This window comes from Neovison vison, chromosome 5 (genome assembly GCF_020171115.1).
Source record: "Neovison vison isolate M4711 chromosome 5, ASM_NN_V1, whole genome shotgun sequence".
NCBI classification, from domain to species: Eukaryota; Metazoa; Chordata; class Mammalia; order Carnivora; family Mustelidae; genus Neogale; species Neogale vison.
Genome location: NC_058095.1, coordinates 60963189 through 60985629, shown reverse-complemented (window position 1 = coordinate 60985629; position 22441 = coordinate 60963189).

Genomic DNA, 22441 nt, shown 5'->3' with positions numbered 1-22441 from the left:
CTGTCTCCCTAAGACGCTGTGCATGTCAGCTCTCCCCTTTATGACATTTTAGACTTTCCCTCCATGTGTTACATGGTGGGGTCCAAATGGCAAAAGTCGATTCCATAAGCACGTACCAAGCAGGAGAGGCCGCTAGGGAAGAGCTTGGGCCTTGGGGTCTGACCCCTGGGGTTCCGATCGTGGCTTCCCATGCAATGCATGGCATTTCAAGCAAGCCACTTTACCTCCCAGACCCTTGGTGTCCTCATCTGTAAAAGGCAGGTTATAATGCTGCCTGTCTCCAGGGGTCCTTCTGAGCTAGACCCCATGCACACAGATAGGATTAGCCCTTCGTCAGGCATATAAGAGTTCAGTTTAGCTATTACTGTTAAATTTCCACAGCTGCACTTAGTACAATGCCTAGCTCTGAGACTGGTTAAGTCCTGCCTTCAGGGACCTTACAGGCTAGTGGCTAAAATCACATACCCGCCAGGACACTAAGTATGGGAGAGAGGAGTGGTTCTCAGACTTGTGTGTGCACCGGAGTCCCCTGGAGGGCTTCCCTGTATTTTTATTTTGGTTGTAGAAGCTGGGCCCACCCCCAGAGCTTCTATTTTAAAAGGTCCAGAATGGGGGTGCCTGGGTGGCTCAATCAGTTAAGCATCTGCCTTTGGCTCAGGTCATGATCCCAGGGTCTTGGGATCAAGTCCTGCACGTGCTCCCTGCTCAGTGAGGAGCCTGCTTCTCCCTCTCCCTCTGCCCTTCCCCTCCCCAAACCTGTACACTCTCTCTCAAATAAATAAATAAAATCTTTTAAAATAAAATAAAATAAAATGCCCAGAACTGGGCTTGAGAAGTTCTCAGGTGATGGTGTGACCAGGGCTGCACTGGGGACCACATCTTGAGGACCACAGGTCTGGCCAAAAGACCAAAGCACAAAATCCTGGGCTGCGCCTTCGTAGACATGGCAGTCTGAGCAGGCTGTGTGATGCAGGGGAGGCAGCATTTCTTCTTTTAATAATGTGGGGGAAGGATTTGAACGGAAAGAGGGTGTGTGACTGATCAATCAGCATACAGGATTGACAGGCTTCACTGTTGGGACATACTTGCCTTGGCCAGCCGGGCACGAGGTAGAAGAAGCTATAAGGAAGCATGGGCCCCAGCTGGGAAGGAAGGAGGTATCAGGGACGGAGTTAACTTTGAGTAGAGTCCCAAACAGTTGGAAGCCCTGGTGATGGTAACATAAGTGCTTTGAGCCCTTGACTATCATGCCTCGGGATACTGAATAAGGGAGTGATTCAAAGCATGTTTCACTCCATCTTGATAGACTTGGTCCCGTCAGGACTTTGCAATAAGGAGCGATGGCAGATGGCTAAGAGGGACCCAATTCTCTCCTCCCATGATCTCCTTATAAAGGCTGCCACGGGATGGGATCGAAATTCCAAGCAGCCAAACATCAAAAACCGTTGTGTCAGACCCAAGAATTAAAATAAAATGGGGAACTTCGGCGTCCCTACGCTGGTTGGCTGTTGGCACTGGGATCCATTCATCTCACTCCCTCATTGTCCCAATTCAACACTTCACTCCCTCGCAGTTTGAAAATGTTGATGTAAAACGGGGCAGACATTTCCTGAACACACCAAAAATTTGACAAGCCACTCCCAGGGGAGTCGTTTGACATCGCTCGACAGACGCGCCCACCACACACTCCGGCGCCCTCTGCTCACATCGAGGTTCGGTGGTTACGATCTCCTCCTCCGTGGACGTTTGCCTGGATCTCGAAGCCACAGACTGTGAAGTGATTTGACATCTGGCACCTCCTGCAAAAAGCGAAGATGCCGGAGGGAGAGGAGTGGAGGCAGCGGTGGGGGGTAGGGTGCACACACAAGAGAAGGAATTGGGGCTTTGGCTGCATAAATTCACAGCTTCCGGAGGGAGCCAAGTTAGCCCCGCCTGGTGGGGAGGTCTTGACATTGGAACCCAAGGGAGCCATCAGTCTCACACCTCGAAGGAGCCCAGACATGAATGGAAGAAATCAGCAGCCTCGGTTTTCCTCCAGCTCACAGCCCATCGGACAGGTCAGTCATTGCCGGTAGGAACGGTCAGCCTAACGGCGTCCGCCTTCAGGAGCAGACCAGCCGTCGCTCCAACCATATCCCCCAAAGTGTTCATGATCAGGCGGCTCTGGGAGCCACCGTCCTTTCAAAAAATCACTATCGCTGTCTGTTCCCTTGAAAGCAACCTCAAACCAGATGTCTGCAGGAGGCTCCCGGCAGGGCCCTCTGTGTTTCCAAACCCTTCCCGGACCCTTCCTTGCACAGTCAACACCAGTCTCTGGTCTCACTTCTCCTTCATTCTGTATGGAAAGTGAGCACATAGGTAGAAATACTCTGGCTGGTCTGTCCTCGTCTGCTCTCCTTGCCTGTGAACCACATAGCCCACTCCATAATATAGATGGCGCCAAGCAGAAGTTCGAGTCCCCAACCCTGACACGCAGAGGACGCCCTTGGGGGTCTTGTGAAAATACCGATTCAGATCCACTGGGTTCAGGAGGGGGCCGGAGCTTCTGCATTTTGGACAAGCTCTCAGGTTTTGCTGATGCCTCTAGTCCACAGACCAGACTTTGAATGGCACAGTTATAGAAGAGCATAGGTTAATCATCTGGTTAAAACCAGAGCAGAAGTGCCCTATTATTCTGGGTCACCCACTGGGACGTGGAGGTGGGAGGTGGTAGAGTTAGATGCACTCAGTGATGGACAGATGCCAATAGATTTTATTTGCACGACAGCTGCCTATTATCGGGTTCAACTTAGGGGTTCTGGATGTTACTTGGTTGTCCCTCTTGAGTATAGTGATGGTAGAAGGGAATTACAGGAAATGACACCACCTGGTGCGGTGGGGTAGAAACCTGAGCTTTCCTTGGAATCAGAAAACTTGTCATCAGAGTCAACCTGTTCCTGTTCCTGTTGTAGGAGTTCCACACATGGCTGAGCGCATTTGAAAAACAGGAAGAAATCACAATTGCCCTACTTAACCTAAGAGGGCAGCTTTGGAGGCAGAGCTTGATAAAATATGGGAAATTTCAATGCAATTTCAAATGATGCAGTATTGACCACCCCGTTGGCCTCAGCAGAGTATTAGCAAGTCTGGGATGGAAAGTAACCCTCTTAACAAAGAAGGTTGCAAACGTTTTCACCGTCACAAGTAGCAATGCCTTATCCTAAATTGCGTTTTAATATACTACCCCCATTTTATTATCCTTCTTATAGGATGATAATGGCGCTTGCAGCCAAAGAAGATGCTGTATTATCATTACAGCATTCACAGAAAATATAAAGTGATCAAACATCCCCGCTCATTTTCTTAATATCATAACAGCGAGATTTACACAAGTCTGCTTAAATCAGGCTTGGCCGGCTTTGCAAATGAACTGTCTCCAGAGAGTGGCCCTTCTGAAAAATGGCTCACTTGGGCCCCATGTGAATTCCTTTCTAATGTCAAGCCCTTAAGGAAATCATTATTGAACGTGTCCCAGCCAACACATCCAAGTGTTCCTCTTTGCTTGCAGGAGGATGTCACATTCTTGGACCTGTTTCAGGAGGACCACAAAAGAAGTTAATTTTTGAAGGAGTTAATTTTTGGAAATGGCTATCTCAAAAAAAGAAGCCCATCTTTATGAGGCTGAAGTCTGGTCATATATGAGGTCTCTATAAAAAATAATCATTCCTGGAAGAGCGTTTGCCAATCGTCTCAAGCTTCTGCATCCAATTTGTATCTCATTGAGACAAGCGATGTTACGATGTTACCGTCCTGGGCTTGTATATTATGTAATTACAGCAATGTGAGTTTCATTATGTTAGTAAAGTGCTAGTTGTTATTAAGTTGGCCTTGGAGTCATACTCTCTGCAGATGTTCTTCCAACAGCCCTGTTTTGGGGGCCATCAATGCCATTATCATCACCAGAATTTCCAGATCCCCGTGCCATGTTTGTCCTAGGAATACAGGATCTTTCTGGGGCTCACAGGAAGCCCTGCTTAGTCCTCTGGATTGTTTCTGATTGGGCTCAACTTGTGGGAGAAACTGGATTCCTGCAAAGCCCAGCCGAGTAAACAGAATTCTCCCTCCCGGTCATCATTAACCCTTTTCTCGGCAGGCAGCACTTCACACAAATTTAAACCAGATGGGGGAGAGTCTTTGCAAGAGGGAGGAAAATGCACCTTTATAGGCTCCACATGGAAAATGAATAAGGGTATGTTTCATGCATCGGTCATCGGTTTCAGGAAATCTGTATTGAGCATTATGTAGAGTTGGCTGGAGGTTCGGATCTAGTTGGGGAAGAGGTCTTCACCATTCTCGGGTAGAGAAGACCCCACTGGCCATCCAACAACCCCTGAGACCTGGATGTTACAGGTCAGACTGGGTCTGTCGCCAGTCAGAACTTTGCTTGATACTATCGGTTTAATCACTCAGCTACCGTTTGCTGTGTCTACTCAGTGTAGAAGGGTCAATGGGCTTCAGACAGGGTTCTGCCCCAGAATTTTAGGACAAGGCCAGAAGATGTCACCTTCTCAAACTGAAGGTAAGGAGAAGTAGCATGAGATTAGAGCAATTAGCCATCTGCAGACCTGTAAGCACCTGTAAGCAGACTTTTAGCCTTGCTTTACAGATGAGATTGAGGTGTTTCCGAAGTCTCCACCTGGAATGGAGACCTTAGAGGTCTTCACAGCTGTTCAAAGAGCAAACTTTAAGGACGATAAGGGAGCAGTTGTTGTGAAATGCTTGGAATTGGGGAAGGAGTTGCTCTACCTAGCCATGCTCCTGGCAGAGGAGCACCTCAAAATTGAAAGGGGCAATTTATCTAGGTACCCCACCTTGAGGAAAATAACATCTAGGAGCAACCAATGCCCTTTAACGATTTTTGTACTCGGCAAGGCAGCTCTCCCTACTGACTGCACCGGTTACGCCTACTCAAGATGGTTCCCACAGCAAACTAACAAATCAAAATTCCAGCAGGCAAAACTCGACTTGAACTTGAGGAACAAATTCACACGGCTCACGTCTGAATGTCCCTGGGGGGAGATTTATAAAAGTGAAACCTGAACCAGTGGGGACCATACCAAAAAGCATTCGTTCCTTCATTCAATCATCTAGGCCATGAACTTGTAAGAGTGAAATCTCCATCCTGGATATCGTCTTGGGCATTGGAGAAGTCCAGCAAATCTCAGTGTTCCTGCTCTTAAGAAGCCTCCAGTATATTACAGTGTTTTTTTAACCATGGTTTGTGCTCAAGTAGAGAGTTATGAAATCAATTTAGTTGGTTACAAATAGTACTTTTAAAAAAATGTAGAAAATGTAGAAACCGTTAGAGTATTTTTGCTGTTTTTCATTCTTACATCCCCCAAACCACCAATTCTCCAAGTCGCTGACAATGACGGTGTCCAAAAACTCAGTTCAATTCTGATGCTACTTAGAATGAGTGCAGACCCCCATGGGTGAAGGCTCAGTCCGACTTCAGATGCCAGCTGCAAAGGGGGTCCCCAGGCATCTGCACTTCTGCCTGGCTGACTACAAATTCGGCGTTCCTATGATACCCCTCACCTTTGATGATTTGCTAGAATGACTCACAGAATCAAGAACAGCCTTGATAGACTATATCAAGGATGTCAATGAATCGCCAGGTGAGAGGTCCTTATAGGGTGGGGTCGAGGAGGGTCCCGAGGGCAAGAGGGGCCTAGGTCCTCATGGTGTTGCTATGAACCATTCTCCCGGTGCTGGGGTGTGTTCACCAACCCAGCAGCTCCCCAAAGTTCATCACTGTGAGTCTTCTACAAGATGCCATTCTGGAGGCATGATTGATTCAATCGTTTTCCTTTGGTGATTAACTCAATCTCTAGCCCCTCTCCCTTCCAGGGAGGTCATAGGGTGGGGCTTCTGGTTGTAAACTTGGTTGCAAGGTTGGACCAGCTCCCATCCTAAAGCTGTCTAGGTGCCCAAGCTGATGAGAGTCACCTCATTAGTATAATGCACTGGTTGAAAGGAGTTCCTTGTGAAGAACAAAAGACACTCCTCTCCCTGAGGACATTTCAAGGACTTGAGCTGCGAAGACCAGATCTACTTTTCATTGTATCACAGTTGCACGTTGTAAGGATTAGTCTTATTTTGTGGCAGTTTCGTTCTCTCCATTGTTCACATATTGAGAATCTGCTGATTCTCAATTGCCTTCAGTCTTTCTACTGAATCTTGATATAAGGGTATTTCTTACTATGGATTGTTGTGAAGGGTTTGAAAGTTCAGTCCTCCCCCAGTGCCCTGTGGACCCCAACTCATCCTCTATGTTGGGGCTTCCGGGGGACGGGGACCTGATAGTTGATGTTTGTCTGGATCTTAAGCTCCCCTTTTTGGACCTTTCCTTGCCCGGTTCCTCCTACATCGTGTAGGGTCTGGTTCCCATAATGAATCCCGCACTCCATAATGTGTTGTTAAAGTTTGAAAACACTTTGCTAGAGGAAACATTATAGAGTATTTATGATGATTTGTGTCCAAGTCTAGGGGTTCCATTGAAACTTGTAAAACAGACGAAGAAATGTAGACAAGGAGTGATGTGAACAGGCAGGAAAGCCTCCTTACAAGCAGTAACACAGACCCTGGTCTTGAAAGCCGAGCAGGCTCCCCACCAGTGTTAATGAGAACATTATTCGTGACCCTTGTTAAAAATTATAAAGAAGACTTTATTTAAGGGGAGCCATCTAGATAAATGTAGGGACCTCTGCAGCCTGGCTGAGAGGCTGGGCTCACTTTGGAACACAACAAGGAAAAGTGGGAATTGATAGCCAAGGAGTCTGGTGAGAGTCAGCAGAAGAAAAATTACTAAGAGGAAACATAGATGTATTGGATGGTAATATTCTTCATGTACACAGATGTTTTCCTGTACTAGAAATGGAGACCCAAAGAAGTGGAGAGGTCTGAGAGTTTCTCTGCCATTTCGACCAAGAGTGATTCATCTTGGAGACGTGAATGAACATCATTTGTATCCTTGAATATCTTTTGTAATATACAGGTAACCTAGTAAGTCAAATGGGACAGGACAAAAGGAAAGCAGCAGTGAATCGTGTGAAAGTGACTAGGACAAATACGGAGGAAATGAAAGGAAGATAGGGATAATTTTAGTGGGTTCATTTGTACAGATTCTTCTCAGAGTGGAATCCCCCATTCTGGGGTAGGTAGGGTTCTCCTTTTCCTAGTACAGAGACAGGGAAGGGAGCTCTCTGTGATACTGTAGTTTATAATAAACACCGTTTGGTCTTTGTTCCTGCTCTTGGCTCATAAATGGGGTCTCCTAGGAGGTAAGAGGAATGAGAACATCTTTGGCCATATTTGGTCCCTTGTCCTCAGTTCCCAAAATCATGTCACAGCCATCAAAGTGATATCAGCCCCTTGCAACCACACCTGAGTCTAGATCATGAGGTGACTCTTGGAAATCCCTCAAAGCTGGGAGATACTTTGCCAGTGGAACCAGCCATGGTTAGAGGGTTGGAGATTTCAGGCCCAACCTGACTTCCAGGGAGGGGAGTGGGCTAGAGGATGAGTCCATCCCTAATGGCCCATGGTTTCATCAACCATGCTTCTGTAATGGATTTTCTACACAAACCCAGATGGAGAGGGCTCAGAGGGCACTCAGGTTGGTAGACCAGAATGCAGCCATGTGCTGGGACTCAAACTCCACACCGTCAGAAACTTCTGATCTCGGGACCTCACCTTACGCATCTCTTCACTCCGCCGTTCATTCAGATCTTTTAATGCCCTTTGTAACAAAATAATCTAGTAAGTGAACCGGTTTCCTGTGTTCTGTGAGCCATTCTACCAAATTAATTGAACTCAAGGAGAGCATTGCTGGAGCCTCCTGTCTATCCCTGGTAGGTCAGAAACACAGGAGACACCTTAGACTTGCCTTTGGCATCTGACATCGGGAGGGGGCCTGGGAAAGGGCAGCCTTGTACACCTCGGCAATCTCCAGGTAGAGGGTGTCAGAATGGATGTGAATCACGGGGCGTCCACTCAGTCTCCGAGAATTGCTTGGAAAAACTGCACTTCAGAATTGGTGTGAGAATCGTACTTCCTTGTGGGAAATTTATGACCTGCTTGAAGGGAGGAATGGGGAGGTCTGCGAGTCCTTTTTGCATCTGCTGATTCTCAATTGCCTTCAGCAACATGGCGTGTGTTGGGATACCATGTTCTGGTCCCCTTCACAGGCAGCGAGGAAACGGGTCCCAAGGGCCAGGCTGACCACACATGGAGGCGGGTTCTAGAGGGGCAGGAAGTGTCTGTGCAGTGGCTGGCGGGAGGGACGCCGTGTTAGCTGTGTGTGTCTCGATTTTCTTGGCTATCCAACAGGCATAAAAATGGCATTTACCTCACATGATGGCCAAGAGGGGTAAAGGGAGTTAAGGGTATGGAAGGGCTTGCGAGGGTGTAAAGGCAGGTAGGAAGGAGCAGGTGGGCGTGGGCTCCATGTTGGAGGGCCGACCTGGGAAGCTTGGGTGCAGGTGTGAAGGTCCCTCCCGTGTGGTGCGAGGTTGCTTAATAGCCCCCCCAAATGTTCCCGTGCTGCTCCCCAGAACCTGTGAATAGGGGACCTTCTACGGCAAACGTGTCTTTGCAGGTGGGATTAGGGTGAAGATTGTGAGATGGGGAGATTGGCCTGGATTATCCACATGGGTCCAGGTGGTCACCAGGATCCTTATCAGAGGGAGGCAGGAGAGCCAGAGAAGACCGTAGGAGAGGGGAAGCCGAGAGTGGAGTGACCAAGGACATGAGCTGAGGCACATGGGCACCTCTAGAAGCTAGAAGAGACAAGGAAATGGATTCACCCCCAGAACCTCCGGAAGGAACTCAGCCCTGCCAACCCATTTTAGACTTCTAAGCTCCAGAGCCTTAAGAGAACAAATCTGTGTGGTTTTAAGCCACTAAGGCTGCAGCATGGAGAAATGTGGTTTATGACGCCTGTGCCAGAAGCCAGCGGGGGCCAAGAGGAGATGTGCCTATGAAGGGGTCCTGGGGACCATCGGGGCCATGTGAATGCTGATTGTAGTGCTAGCTCAAGGGTATGGCTTTGTGGAAACTCATCAAACTGCACTCCAAGTGGTAGAGCGAGCGCATCTCTGTCTGAAAATTGTAGTTCAATAAACTTGGGAGTCAATGTTTGCAAAAAGAAAAGTACCTTCCATCTCTCAAATGAGCTCCTTCTTCCCACTAAGCAGAAAGGCAGGAGCCCCGGATTTGGATCTCTACCAGGGAATCAGGTCCAATGTCCACACTCCTCAGGTGTGGAGACAGAGGCTCAGAGAGATGAAGAGATGTGCCTCAGGTTGCACCTCGTTCTGCCCGAGCTGGGCAAGAGCAGAGTGAACATTCTGTTCCCCCTCCCCCCCAGGTTTCTTCCCCCCACCGCGAGCCCCTGCCTATCCTGTCTGAGGCTGGAACAGCCAGGAAGGGCAGGGAAGGGCAGGGAGGGGAATTAGCTATGTCCCTGCAGTGTGTGCTGCTCACTTTTCAGCAAACCCAGAACCTTCCTAGTGCATGGCGCTCTCTCCCCAGAGTGCTGAGACCTCCCACTCGCCTATATCCCAGGGGGACAAGACTCAAACCAGCCTTTTCCTTTGTTCCCCACTGCCAAACACTGGGCTCAGGGCAAAGAAGTTACAAAGACGAAACTGAAATCCCAAAATCCCATTTTCCCAAGTCAGGGAGGCGCCCACCTTCCTACCTTACCCTATCTGTGTGTCTCACCCTTTTCCCCACTGACCCAGTCCCTGGCTGCAAAGGACCCCCACTGAGATGTGAATTTGGCCACCCCCTAGCTGGAAAGTCCTAACCTCTTGAAGAGGAAAGCAATGCCAGCCCCAAGCCTTGGGACAATTTTCCGTCCTCTGTCCTCTGTCCTTTTGTCCTCTGGAAAATTCCACCCCACATCTGCTTTGTCAAGAACTCAAAGCCCCTTTCATTTACTTTCCCACTTTTCCCAACAACATCCTCAAAAAGGCAGGGAATGGCAAAAATCGGTCTTTTAATTTTGCAGGTGGACAGAGAAAGGTCAAAACAGAAGATGGAAAAAGAGGGAGCCCCAGAAAATGGAAGACAGAAGATGACCCGGGGCAGCCTCTGAAAGCCCATCACTACCCTAGTCAGGTTCACAGGAACCCTAGCCACCCCAAAGGGCCGTGCCAGAAGCTTCCATGAAGAGAAGGGATGGGGGTGGGAGGCTGCACTTGCATCATGCCAGGACCTCCCAAGGGGCTGCTGAGACTTGCCAGAACACTCTGACCCCTGACAGCACGTATGAAGCCCTCAGACACAGACCCAACGTGATGAGGATGGTGTCATCACTTTGCAGGGTGGTGCTTTGCTGAGTCAAGCGAGCAGCTTGGCAGAAAGCTGTAGACTCTCTCCTGGACCAAAAATGGCAGGTGGACATCAAATAGGAGGTTTCAGAAATTCTTAGGGGTCTTTGCTACCCCTTAGTCAAACTGCAGGTGCCACCCTTGTAAAAGAGCATAAAGGAGGATGGAGACAGTGTCCCTTAGCACCGAGCCATGCGCCTGAGCAACTTTGAGTGCCATGGCAGAAAGCTGGGAACGGACAGGGAGTAAGCACCCTTTGTTGCCCCGGATACGATCTGTCGGGGTTAGGATGCTCTCAGAGCCCCTGGTCCCCTGCCTTCGAAGGCCAGCTCATTGTTTTTTGGCTGCTCAGCAGAAAATCTTTGGATGCTTGCATCCAAAACAAAGAGTTGTTGCCCAGCGTCTTTAAACACGGCCGAGGAGAGAATTCAGAAATGTAGACATCATGAAGCAGGGTTGTTGGTTGGTTTTGCTGGAGTTTGTATGTGAAAGCAGGACTCCAAGAGCTTCTGTGATGGAGGTTCTGGGAAACGGCGGGATAGAGGACTCAAGGCCACTGAGGTTTGAAACTCGGGGGCTGCAGATTGTCTCCCCCTTCCCCAAGTTATAGGTGCCCTTTGAGAATTGGACTCAAGAGAGCCAGCAGCTCTCCCCAAGAAAGATATGCAAGCAAAGACTTTTTGCATATAATTTTAGGAAAGGCGAGGGGGAGGTGGTGGTCAAAGAAGACCACCATGAAGCTCATTCACAAAAAGCCTTAAGCATCCAGGGATGGAGCCCAGAATGTCCATACCATTCATCCCAGCTCTTTGGATCTGGACCCAGACAGGTTAATGTGTTGATCATGTTTCATTCGGGCTGCTGGAACCGCTCTAACAACCCCCACTCCCCTCCGTCCCCTCCACAGTGGAGCAGGTAGGACCTCAAGCCAGGCCGTCATCACACACCCCACCTGGGGCTCTAGGAAACCTTGCAGAGCTCCCACTCCCCGCCCCAGCTTAACGGCTTTCTAGAAGGGGGAGGAGGGGGAGGGTCATTGGACAAAACCTGGTCCTAACAATAGTTTTGGAAATCAAAACGCAGATTTAACGAAGGAGGAACAAAGAAGCGTGTCCCACTCACCTCCGCTCCGTAGAAATACAGAGGATGCACCAACCCATCGCCGCCACTAGATGGCGGGAGAGAGACCAATGCTCCCACAAGCCGGACATTCCTAGGGGCCCAAATTTGGCTTCCACGCCTCTCTCTCTTGGCCTCTGGAGTGTTTGTATATATTTCCGGGAAATTTCACAGAAAAATCTAGGTTTCCAGGCTCCCCTGCAAAACGACCCCAGGGTCGCTATCATAAGGCCAATCATCAAAGATCCAGACTGTCCCTGCCTCTTCCATTAGTATGTAAATTCCATGAGCACAGGGACCAAGCTAATCTCCTACCTGGAAGGAATTCAATAAACAAGGACGGAAAGAAAGAAGGGAGGGAGCGAGGGAAGCCTTTATGCAAACCCACTGGTTCTGAAATTTGAGTACGCCTCAGTATTTCCAGGAAGATTTGCTAAAACCCAAGGCAGCTTGGAAGACAGTGGTACACGGGACGTGTCTGATTCAGTGGGTCTAGGTGGGGCCTGAGAATCTGCATTTGTAACAAGTTCTTGGGTGAAGCTGATGCTGTCGGACCAGGATCCACATTTTGAGAATCTCTGCTCTTGGCACGTCTTTTCCGGAAGAACACCTTCTACGAGTAGTTGACAGATTTGCAATAATGCTCCCATCTCTGCCCTTTTATTTTGGAATCTCACGGGCGCTCAGTGAATAGTGGTTCAGTGACACAGACAGGCATGGCTTTTGCTGCCCCGGCTGGCCCTGCGCTGGAGGAAGGGGGCTCCTACGATGATTTGCTGGCCTCTGAAGCTGCAGCCCAGCAGGGCAGAGAGATGGTGTGTATAATGAGGAAGGCTCACTGCCCTTCCTGGAGCAACAACTTTCAGGATGCAAAATGTGGGGAAAATTGGGGTGGGATGGGGGATATAAAATGATACAGATCAGATCAAGATGATGTCATGTAGCCAGGGACCTTGCACAGCACTCCCCAAGTCACAGGGTAAAGTCAGAGAGTCGCAAATATGGAGCCAACATTGCTAGTCAAGCATCGCACTCCTGCCTTCCGAGCTTGGACGGTAAGTCCTCAGAGTCCTTCTTAACAGTGCACTCAGAGCAGCAACTCAGAACCAATCTGAGTCGGTGCACGAGATGCAAAGTAGGTTGTGCCTGATGCCCAGGAAAGATGCTGTTTGAAAGGAGATTCCAGGAAAGAAATTACCGCCTCGCTTACATCCTGGACCCTCGAACAGAGCAGAGAAGATGAACAGACCCACTGTGTCCTGGCGGGAAGCAAGTATTCAGCAAACAGAACGTAGACCATCAGCCGAAGGTTTGGTTTACCTTCAGGTTCTTGGTCACAGGAATGCAGCTGGCAAAGGAATTCTGTGGACAACGGAGTAATGTATGTCAAGTGGGGCCCCCTGAGAACAGGGCCCCAGACTGGTAGGAGCTCTTCCCGCTCCTGCTCTGCTGGGCTGCAAAGCAGATGGAACCGGGCGGGTACATTCTTCCGTGCAAACCTCAGCCTGTGGAGGGGGCAAAAAATAAATGAGTGTACGCTGCCACCTAGTGGTCAGCATAACACAACGCGGCTAAGGACGTAACAAAAACAACGTCTAAAGAATGGATGTAAGAGGAGAAAAATGGTCATTATTTTATTTTAGTCTTTTCCAGCAAACTGGAACCGGCATTCCCGTTTTGTCTTTTTTTTTTTTTTTTGACATAAAACGCAAGTATCCAAGAAAGAGAGTCGGAATAATACCCCTGACCAGAAAGAATGGAAGGACTGGGAATTCAATTCAAGCCCCTTTGGAGCCCGTCCAGATGTTCAACCAGCTGGTCACACAGAGTCCCCTCCAGTCAATTACTTTTCTTGATGTTTCTAATCAACAGTATTATATATGTGATGCTATAAAGTTTTATATTTAATATTAGCTCATAACTCAGGATCCTAAACCAGATGTTTTGGGTGAGAAAGACATTGATGACTTATCAGTAGATTGAACCCAGGCCACTGGCTGCTCTCCCGGCATTTTGCCGGCTGAGCTGTGAAGTAGAGTGGTTGTCGCCGTTTGGTTTAGGTATGGTGGGGGTGGGGCGGGGGTGGGGCAAAAGAAGGAACCGGAATTGGCGCAGAAAGCTGCATCCAAGATCTTGATGAGGTTTTTCGATCTCTCTCTCTCTCTCTCTTATAAAACAGGAGCTTGTAGCGTTGTCTTAAGTCAATAATAGTTATTTGCAGTCCTCTGAACCTACCCTCCTTCCCTTTCTAGCATTAGGATGCTGAAATAGGGGGAGTGGATGGAAGGGAGAAGAAAGAAAAATCTGTGGCCAAGAGATGGTGACTCGTGACTCCCACAGAACCAGCAGGGATCATGTCTTTGGATTTTTTTTTTTTTTTTTTTTTGACAGAGAGATGACAAGCAGGCAGAGAGGCAGGCAGAGAGAGGGGAGGAAGCAGGCTCCCCGCTGAGCAGAGAGCCCAATGCGGGGCTCGAGCCCAGGACCCTGGGATCATGACCTGAGCCGAAGGCAGCAGCTTAACCCACTGAGCCACCCAGGTGCCCCCTGTCTTTGGATTTTTAACTGACTTTTCTTCCCAGAGACTGCCTGTTTGTACTTCCCCAGCTAAGCTGTGGACCCAGTTGTAGGGGCGGAGATTAGGCAAAATGGGGAGCAGAAAACAAAGAAGCCTTCTGGGCTACGGTTTCAGGACCCCAAAGGAGAGGAGGAATTCCTGTCTCACCACCCCTCTTGAGAACTGCCCTCCAATCTGTGGGGAGGGGGCCAGAATTACTGCTGGGTCCCCAAGAAAGAGGTTCGATGGCTGGCTTCCTGGGTCAGAGTCCTGGGGGAGGCAACAGAGCCTGCCCAGGGGCTTGGGTGATCCCAGAGGAGCTAATCCCGGGAAAAAAAAAAAAAAAAAAAGCAAGTGTTCAACACAGTATTGGGTATATAGCAAGTGCTCGAAAAAACTGTAAGAAAAATTTTCAGGGTCCTGACATCTCAGACGACATGATTATCACCAAAGCCAGATTCCCTGTAGATGCTCCCTCAGCAAGGGACAGTCAGCCCAGGTCACTTCTCCCCATTTCTACCTTTCCTCCTAACATTAGACAAGACGACTTGACGACTTTTAACTCAGTGTCTTAAACAAGCCAATCTAAACAAACACGGAATGGTGAGTGGGAATGTGTCCAATAGGCTAGGCCAGGCCACAGTACCAGAATGTTGAGTCAAACGTTATACTAGATATTTCTGTCGAGGTATTTTTTAGGTAAGGGAAATATTTAGATACGTAGACTTTGAATAACGCAGACCAGATGACCTTTCAAAACGTGGGTGGGTCTTGTCCAATCAGTTGAAGGCAGGCTGTATTCTGGCTTCATCCACAACTCTTGTGGGTCTCTGGCCGGCTGGCTCACCCTGCAGATTTCAAACTTGCCAGTTTCCATGACCCCATAAGCCAATTCCTTCAAATAAATTTCTCTCTTCCTACCCCCTCCCCCACACATACTCTCTGTTTACTGGTATATCTGGAGGAGCCTGACTGGTACACGATTCCACAAAAACACAATGGAATCCACATAAACAGTTTCCCTCGGGGCCACAGCACTCTGCTGGACTGGAAGGCAGAACACGGGGTGTCTGCTGGCGAAATGCTGGGAGACTAAATCTCTCTAGAGCTCAGTTTCTTCGTCTGCAGAACTAGGGGACGGGGTGATAGCAGGAAAGGCAAACAGATTTAGCTCACGTGCCACCTAGAATCTCTGAGCGGCGGCATCTGAAAACAGCGTTAAGAAGGATTCTGAGGTAGTGTGCAGAGTGGGGCTAAGGCGACCGCTCGTGGCCCCTCCTGTGTTCTTGTGGAGCCTGACCTCTTGGCATTTGGGGAGTTGAATTTGTCGCCTTTGCTCTAGTCTGACTCACCGGCGACTCCTGCTTGGGCTTTGTTTCTGGCTCGACTTTGTTTCTGGCTCCACTGCTCTGGTTTTTGGTGTCGGGAATGCTGCTGGTATCTCTCTCTGGGTTGGGCCCGTGCACATTTTCCCTACGGACCTTGTTTCCCCAGGAGATCTCGATGAGCTCCCGGGTTTTAAGTAACATCTGAATGTCCACAAATGCCAAATTTACGCTGACACTCTTGAGCTCATCTCGAACGCCAGTCACACGGGCCACTCACTACATGCTACGTCCATCCACGATCGGCTGCTCAAACGTAACATGATGGAAATGGGACCCTTGCTAGTCGCCCTAAACCTGTTCTCCTCTCTGCCTTCCGCCATCCTGCAAAAGGCAACATCATCTGCCTGCTCTGCTGGGACAAATCCTTGGAGTTCCCCTTGATGTCCGAGTTTCCTTTATTCCCCACGCACCCTGCACTGGCTCCCCACCCATGTCCTGTCCCTGAGGGCAGCACAGTCTGGAGGGGAGGACGCGTACAGGTTGACAAAGAGGGAGTGGGGGAGAGGGAGAAGGGAAGGAGGGAAGAACACAAAGAAGGATTGGGGGGAGACCACTGTGAATTCATACTTGATCCCTTAGCAAGCCTTTACCTCTACTGCTTCCCGTAATCCTCACCCCATCCTGGGGAGCTGCAAAACTTGTCGCAGGTGACCTGGCTGGTCTAGTTCATGCCCATGACCCCCCGAGTCCATGGACTCCTGACAGCACCATGCCGTCTCCCCAGATGCCAGGTGTGCCATGGCCCCCTCCTCCCTGGACCCCTCCCAACACCCTGGGCCATTAGCAGGCACACAGCTGGATTCCCAGCATCCAGTCTCTTGTGTCTACCACCCCCCCCAAACTTAGGATCCCTGATATGGTGTTTCTCAAATTCACATGACCTGAGGAACCCCGATGCACGTAAAAATTCTGTCGAGGTCCCTGAGAATGTATCCAACAACCCCAGTGTGGGCTAAGAATTAAAAGAGTAAACCTGGGTCCCTTGGGAGTTCCCGTGGCACCAGCAGAACCAAGACCAGAAATGCAACTGCGGTCCCTCCATCTTCGGATGTCTGCTGGCTTCCCTGGCCTTGTCCCTGGCCCTACTTCCTCCTGAATTAATGTTTCAGTGATGGCAGCTGTGTGGGGGGCTAAATAGTGAGGTCCCCGCCTCACTATTGATGGAGACGGGGGAAGCAGGGGACCCAGGTTTGTGTCTGAACTCTTGTTAGTTACAAGCTTTGTAATCCTGGGCAAGTGGATCCCTTTGTGCCTCAGTTTCTCCTCTGTGAAATGGGGATTATAATAGCACACCCCCACAGGATGATTGTGAGGGCTACGTGATTTATATATTTAAGTTCACAGAAGCACGCCCATCACGGAGTTGGCACTCTGTGAACCACTGTGGGTCGTTCTCCCGATATTCTCCCGTCTTCCGTGTCTCCGACCTGTTCCCTTGGCTAGAATAGCTTTCCCGACCTTACCATTCTAGAAGCTTCCCACTAATTTTTCACAATCACAAGCATGCCCCGTGTTCCATGAGAAGCCTTGCCTGACTCCATTCTTCGGCTCCCAGGGCATTCCTTCATTAACGCCCTCCTGCTTCAAGTGTTTCGTGGGGGACTGGATGGGGCTCCCAACCAAAAAAAGGAAGAAAAAAAAAGTCAGGCCTGCAAAAATCATTTTATTTCTCCCACTGGTCTTTGAGGCACTATGCTGGGTTGGCGGGAAATTCAGACCTGCTTGTTTCGGAATCCTCGGGTTTCCCAGGGGCCAAGTCAGGTTCATGGGAGTCTGCTCAGGCTGATGTAACAAAATACCAAAGATTGGGCAGTAGGGGGTGGAATTCAACAACAGACATGTAATTCTGACAGTTTCTGGAGGCTGGAAGTCCACGGTCCAGGTTGGTTGTTTTTTGTTTTTTTTTTCCTTTGGAAGCTTGCAAACACCTGTCACCTGGCTGTGTCCTCTCTTGGACCATGTCCTGGACTTGGACAGTGTGAGATCGTCCCTGCTGTCTGTCTTGTGTCTCATCTCCTCGACTTATGAGGACACCAGTCGGAATGGATCAGGGCACACCCTCATGGCCTCATTTCAATTAATTGACCCCCATTTACTTACTGGCCTAATGCAGAGTCCTATATCCAAATTCAGTTGCGTCCCGAGGTTACTCCAGGTCATGGCTTTGGCCCTAGAATTTGGGGGAAGCACAGTTCAGTCCATCACGTGGGGTACAGAGGAAGCCGACACATTTACCAAGGCAAATGGAGGGGAGACCATCTGGTCCTCAGTCATCAGGCCTCAGGGTTCTAAGATGCTTGCCATCTTGAGAAAGACCCTGGGTTCCGTCTGCCCAGAGGCCCCCGGCAACCAGTCTTCCCCGAGTCTTACAGTCAGGGGGAACTTTAAAGGTACCTCACTAGCTGCTTGAAGTGAGAGAGGGGAGACCCAAAGGAAGAAGAAGAAAACTTCAAAATAATGTGCTTTGCTGTGTTCCAAGTGTACAAAAATGACATAGATTGTTGGATGGACAGAGGGAAGGACAGATGATAGATGGGTCACGAAGCTTGTGTAGCAAATATTAACAGTGGGCTCTGAGTCCTGGGTGGATGGGTGTTCAAGGTAGGTTCAAGATAGGTTCAGTATAAATTGGTGAGGGCAGGGGCGCCTGGGTGGCTCAGTGGGTTAAAGCCTCTGCCTTCAGCTCAGGTCATGATCTCAGGGTCCTGGGGTCGAGCCCTGCATCAGGCTCTCCGCTTGGTGGGGAGCCTGTTTCCCCTCTCTTTGCCTGTCTCTCTGCCTATTTGTGATCTCTGTCAAATAAATAAATAAAATCTTTAAAAAATAATAAAAAAAATAAATTGGTAAGGGCAAAATACTATGGTTCACGTTTGCCAGCCTCCCTACAGTTTAGAAGCCTCTGGATGGATGGTGACTTCTTCTTCTTCTTCTTTTTGTAATTTAATTTTATTATTTCAGTGTTCCAAGAGTCACTGTTTATGCACCACATCCAGTGCTCCTTGCAAAAAGTGCCTTCTCCTTATTGGAAACAGTGCTTAGCATTTTGTCGCACTGAAAACAAGCCCCCAAAACAGGTGTGAGCTGCGGCCCTGGTGCGCCCTCTAGTGTCCAGAGCGGGCATTGCAGCCATGGGGACCGTTTCTTGGTGACCAGGTCCCCCACGCTGACCCTGACAACTGCACGCAGAGCGACAGGGCGGGCAGACTGTAGAAGCCACCCAGACAATGTTTCGTTGAGGACGTAAGATGGATCTTGAAGGTGTGCTGATAATCGTAACACTTAAGTTCTCCAGCCTTGCGCTGTGGGAGCGCACCTGCTAGGTTGGGGGAAGGGCTAGCCTCCCTCCACCTGAAAAGAATATTCCTATAAAGTGGAGAGAGAGGTGCCTCATGGCCTCTCCCTCTGCTTCTAGGCGAGAGTTTGACTCCCCTCATTTCAGACTCTGGTTCAGATTTTACAGCTGGGACCCTAGGGAGAGAGTGCTCCCCAAGGTCTCCCTTGTAATGCTCCGGGAAGCAGATAAAGGGGGAGCTGGGGGGCGTCCCAGGTACAAGGGAGCTGGGAGAGTAGAGGGTAGAGTGAGCTGAACTGAGGAGCACAGAGGAAAAGCTGTGTGAAGGCACAGAAAGAGGAGCCCCAGAAGACACCGACCCTGACGACCTTGACCTCGGATGTCCAGCCTCTGAAAGGAGGGAGAATTAATTTCTGTTGTCTAAGCCCCGTAGTCTGTGGCATCACTGTCATGGCAGCTGGAGCAAAGGGACACCAGGCAGGCCCTCTATGCCATCAGCGGACACCTACTGAATCCCTTCACCACCACCCCAAGTCCCCAGCACTGTGCTTGCCAGAGAAGATCCAAAATGAACAAAGCGTAGGAGGCATTCACCGTGGCCAAGCTGTAGCCTCTCAGAGCCTGGGACAGGTTGAGCCCATTTTTCTTTTCATTCTTTCTTTCTTGACTCCTGGTATGTTAAAATATGCACCACAGTCTTAAAAACTAGTATTCTTTCATTTGAAATAGAAGTGCAATTATCATATTGTGTTGAATTAATTCCAGGTGTACGATATAGTGATTCAACAAACCCATACATTTCTCAGTGCTCCTCACATCAAAAGTGCTCTCAATGCCTTTTATCTGACCCATGGCCTCCCCTGCGCTCCCTACCTTCCTCCCTTCTGGCAAAACAGTGGTATTCTTAAAAACACAAAGGTACCTTTAACACACTCAGTGATGCAACAGAATGTTGTTATGCCCGAGAAAACAATGAGATTTATTTAAAAAATTAGTCTGCAGGACAGACGAAGATCTGCAAACAGTTTCCATAAACGGCCACGTAGTCAGAGTCCGGCTTCGCAGCCACCAAGGACATGTAAATAAAGGGTGTGGGTATGTGCCAATAAAGCTTTATTTACAAACACAGATGGTGGGCCGGATTTGCCCCCAGGCCTTTTCTTGCTGACCTGGGGTATGGACACCGCCATCTGGGAAGGACACCGAAGTTTAAAGTTGTATGAAAAGTACTTCCATTCAATCCTGCTCATGTACTGACAGTGTAGAAATACTTATACATCTGAGTCCCTCTCTGAACCCGGAGGGAGTGTAGGCCAAAACATCTTAATCCCATCCCTAGGCACTGATAAACCGGCCTATGGGTGAGGCCTGCGGGCTGTTAAGTCAGGCAGGTGTGTAGACAATAAGCAACTTACTGAGCTTGTGAGCCTGCTTTCCCATCTGTGAAAGGGGGTAAGGACGGCACCTAGCAGATTTGTGAGGAGTATTAAGTGATGCATGTGGAGTGTTAGACCAGTAAGCAAAGCCTGCAGAAGGCTCTTCCTGCCTTCGAGGGGAGGCGAGCAATGGGACAGCCCCCCGGGGAATGTAGCCGGGGATGCTAAATCTAAGAAATTCTTACTTGAGTTGTTTCAAAGTTCTTAGTGACAAGGAATTAGTGACAAGTTTTTGAGAACGGGCTGAGGAACCCAAGGGCAATATAATTTGTCTTTGGAAGACTATGATTTGCTTCAGACTTTGGCTTAAGAAAATCTTGAGTCATCCGCTTCCTGCAGGGGTGGGGGAGGTAGGTCGAAAGCAGGAACACCTGAGTTAGACCCGGTGAAGACAAAATCATTGTCTACGTTCCCGTAGAACATTATCCTCTGCTCTGGGGCCACATCCCCAGCCCAGACCGCAAGACAGCATCTTGGAGCTCTGGGGGGATAAGATTGTGTCGTTTTCATATGCGTACACCAATGTCTTAGCGCCAAGATCTAGAACCTATGTAAGCTCCACGTGTTGATTGGATAAATATGGGAATGATTATGTATGGAGAAGGTCAATGGGGTGGGATCTAGTACCCTTCCCCTTAAATCTGGGTGGGTCTGATTGTGACTTGCTTAGACCTGAGCCTAGTGTTTCGGGAGCACCGACCCGTGTTTTTACATTTGCCTTATTGGGAAGCTCAGCCTGACTACTGGATGAGAAGGTTTTGGTGGAGGGTGAGTCTGCTTGGAAGAAGTGTCCCCCCAAACCCTAGTGAGCATCAAGGCCCCAGACAGGGGAGTGGGGCCAGGCAGGAGCCTCTAGCCACTAGGCGATCCCCCGCAGCCACCACGAGGGACAGAGAGGATAAGCCATCCTCAGTGAGCAAAACTGTGAGCACTGAAATGATTGGCGGTGGTCTTCATGCCCCTTGACTTTGGGGGTCATTGTATGTATACACAGCAATGGACAACATTAAGAGACTCGATGCTAGAGGAAGTAGTTGGGTTGTAGAAAATGCTGGTATCGCTGGAAAGCCCAGGGCCTCCGTGTCCTTTTCCTGCTGCTCTCCTGTCAGGGTCCCTCTATTCTCAACTTCTGTCTCTGACTCTCTGACTCCTCTTTCTGGAAGCACCGGTCAGACCATCCCAACTGAGAACGAACGTCTATTGCTGTCTGGATCCAGCGTTGGCCCCTGTTCAACAGCAGGGGCGTGGATTCACTGAAGCTATTGTGTTCTTCCTAATTTCCTAGCGTTACTTGCCTTCCATAATCCAGGCCCTATCCCAGGAGCTGATGATACAGCAGAGAACCAGACCGACAAATGCAACCAGACGGATAATTTGTGGGATTTGCATTCCAGGATAAACGAAGGTGGGGAAACTCTGGACTGTTATCTTCTTGTTTTAGGCATAAAAATTGGGACCCAGAGCGTCATTGCAGAAAGGCATCCCAGGCCCTGGAGCCAACCCGGTAACTACCAACTTGCCCTACTTTCTTCACCCATCTCTTGGAATTTTATGCAAACAGATGACCCACAGTGATTCTTCCCTTTTTATGCAGTTTGGGATTATTCTGACACGAGCTTAGGGAACCAGCAAAACAGAACCACAGTTTGTTTTCATGTGTGGAATTTAGTATTTTTTAAGAAGGATCAAAGTATTCCTCAAGGGGTGCCTGGGTATTATGGTCGGCTAAGCATCCACTCTTGATTTCTGCTCAGGTCGTGGGTCATGATTTCGGGGTCCTGAGATGGAGACAAGAAGTCCCCTGGAGATTCTCCCTCTCGCTTTGTCTCCCTCCCTCCCCGGCCATGCATGCTCTCTCTACAATCATTTCTTTTTTTTTTTTTTTTCTTCAAAGATTTTATTTGAGAGAGAGAGGATGAGAGAGAGTACAAGAAGGGGAGGGTCAGAGGGAGAAGCAAACTCCCTGCTGAGCAAAGAGTCTGATATGGGATTCGACCTAGGGACTCCAGGATCATGACCTGAGCCGAAGGCAGTTGCTTAACCAACTGAAGCACCCAAGCGCCCTAAAATCAATTCTTATTTAAAAAAAAAAACGCATTCACCAAAGGAAAAAATAGTATTTTATTGCATCAACTTTAAAAAAAAAAATTAGCAGTTTGTTTTGTTCCCCGCCCCCTTCCGCCAGCTTTATTAGATGTAATTGACATATAATATCGCATAAATTTAAGCTGCAGGAGAGGACAATTGAAGTCTATATTGCAAAACGATTACTA